Below are 2,928 nucleotides of genomic sequence, written 5' to 3'. Positions count from 1 at the left end.
AGACACCAAACAGAACATAGTTTATGAATCAATTTATATAAAGTTAAAGAACAGACAAAACAAATTTATGATGATAAAAATCAGAACCATAGTTGTTTTGGGTGTGTGTAGTAGTAGTGATAGGGTGCAGATTGCCTGGGAGAGGATATGAGGGAGTCTTCCATGTACTGGAAATATCCTGTATCTTGATCTGAATAGTGGCTATGTGGTATAAACATATTTAAAAATTCATTAAGGTGTACATTTTTATGTGCATTTTACTGCATGTAAAAAAAGTTTTTTAAAAGGTTACACATTTAATAGGTGTCAGCAATTATTAAGGATCTGACTGTAGTTTTAGAACTATTGTTTTAGCCAAGGGATTACCTTGAACAATGTGGAGTTAGGTATTCTGAGAGATCCCAGCCTCACTGCTTTGGTTTTGCTTTCACAGCCTTCTAGGCATCATCTATCATTTGAAACAGGGGTGGCCATGCAATTGGCCCTGAACCCTGCACACAAATCAAGGATATTTGCCTACATGTAACACAGAGGGGTGGGGTGAGAATTAGTAGGAAGTGGAATGTTTGACACAGAGACTTCCAGTCGTAGGATGCAACTAGTGAACATAGATATCTTGAAATGGCACCTCTCGGGAACTGTAGTATTGCTCCTCTATAACACCTGTGTGTGAAATGTTGCATAAGGGGGACCCTTTCTATGTGTTAAGGATTTAGCTATGTTAGTTGAGATTACATTCAGAATTGTGTCCTCAAAATTGGGGGCAGAGAGCTGGGAAAGATGGTTTTGTTTCTCCTTGTTTGTGAGATTCATCCATGTTGTCTCACGTAGTAATAGTTTGTTCTTTTTAATTGTGTATATTAAGAAAATGTGTGTGTGTGTGAGAGAGAGAGAGAGAGAGAAAGAGAGAGACAGAGAGAGAGAGAGACTGATTGATTGATTTCAGGAATTAATATGAAATCTAGCTCCAGAAAAATCTAACAATCTTCTTCAACTACAGTAATTAAAATAAGCATCTAAATTGGCCAAGATTTGCATACACAAAATATTTAATGCTAAAAGAAAAGGAGGAACAATTTATACTAGCCTAGGATGCGTGACTCGATTTCTCTGTTTGTTAAGGTACATTGAATCATTCCCACACACTGGGCTGGGCCAAGTCCAATAAATGTGTGCCATTGTTACCTCTCCTCTCACCTTAGAAAACTACAATAAGAAAAATTTAGGCTGTGCTACACAAAGCCCTGATAAAAGGCCAATGCTCAAAGAAAAGGTATGTCATTATTTAATTTTTAAAATGGAAAAACAAATATACAGTTCATATTTGTAAAAATCTTACTTAGTAGCTGGATTAAGTAGAAAGTGTGCACTTATAATTCCCAAACAGAACAGGAATTATGGCCTGCACATAGTATTTTTAGCCTGTGGTTACTGTCTGCTTCACCTGGCCCATCCCTCCACCTAATTGCAGGCAGAATCACTTCCCAGTGTTTACTGTAGAATGACTCCTCTTTCCCAGCATGAGAACAATGGTTTTCTCATACACTTGGAGAGTTTCCTCTAAAAACAGTGGAGGGCTCCCTGAATGATTTTAGGACTGAATCTTTCTTTCTATTTTTTGTTTACTTTCCAAAGGTAATGTGTGTTTATTGTAGAAATCTTAGAAAGTATAGATAAGCAAAATGAATCAAGACAAAAATCATGTAGAATCTGATTAAAATTACTTTGTAGTAATATATTATATTTATATATATATTTATAATATATGTGTATATATAGAGAGAAATAGAGAGCTCATCTTTTCTATATTTCAAAACTTTCTCTTTCATGTAATGTGTGGTCCATATCCTTTACCCTGATTTAATGCCTTTTATCATTTTATTATACTGACCACATTTTATCAAACAAATTCCTTGTCAGACATTTAGACTCTTGTCATTTTTCTTGGTATTACAAACAATACTCCCACAATTATCCCTGGAGACCGAACTGTTGAAAGCATCCTTGATGATTCTCTTAAAACAAATTTCTAAGAGTAAAAATATTGGGTTAAAAAGGACATGTAGACTTTATAGATTGTTGACACGTATCACGAAATTGCTTTTCTGAAGAGTTGCATCAAATCCCACACCAGTTCCCACCATGGGTAAGAGTCACAGGAAACATAATCAAAAAGATCTCACACGAATGCAAGAAACGCAAGTTGTGGTGAGGGCACCATTCCACCTATTTCCTTAGATTTTAATTCAAGAGATTTCCTTTATGCAGAGTTATTTGTAAATTTGGTAACTATGGTAAATTGACACACAGAGGCCATGTGTACTATTCAAGTGATTCAGATTCTACAGTAATTTTTACTATTTTATGTTGCCATGTGATAATGAGCTGTTTTGGTATAATCCCCGAGGGAGTTTCCAGCCAAACTGAAAGGCCTAGACGATTATAGACCCAGAGTGTAGGCTATAAACAGAACTTGACAAGGGTGTAAGGTAATTCGTGCAAACTGTTTCCTCTGGGCAACGGCGTTGTCTGCTATTAAAGAATTTACAAACAAGGGGAGACTCTGAGTCACTTAAATTCAGATTCTTGGATAGGGATGACTGAGGGTCACAGGGCCTTGCCAAAGCCCCCATTAGGTGGGTGGAGGATTTGAATGCCAGTGTGCAACAGTGAGAAGACTCTGCCCCTGGGTAGGGGTGGCAGAGGAGGCAGAGGAAGCAGAGGAGAGGAGTAGGGAAAGCGTGAGTGTTCATGTTAGACTGACCTGGATTCTAATATCAGGTTTTTTCACTAGCTGACGACGTGGCCTTGGGCAGAGTACATAACCTCACTGAGCCTTGACTCCAGAAAATGGAGACAAGTGCTACCTTCAGGGCTGTTGAGAGGTTTCAGGGGCATAATATGTGTAAAACTAATTACAGTAACTGA

This window comes from Propithecus coquereli, unplaced genomic scaffold (genome assembly GCF_000956105.1).
Source record: "Propithecus coquereli isolate 6110/MARCELLA unplaced genomic scaffold, Pcoq_1.0 Scaffold19, whole genome shotgun sequence".
Lineage (NCBI taxonomy): Eukaryota > Metazoa > Chordata > Mammalia > Primates > Indriidae > Propithecus > Propithecus coquereli.
This window is presented reverse-complemented; position numbering follows the sequence as displayed.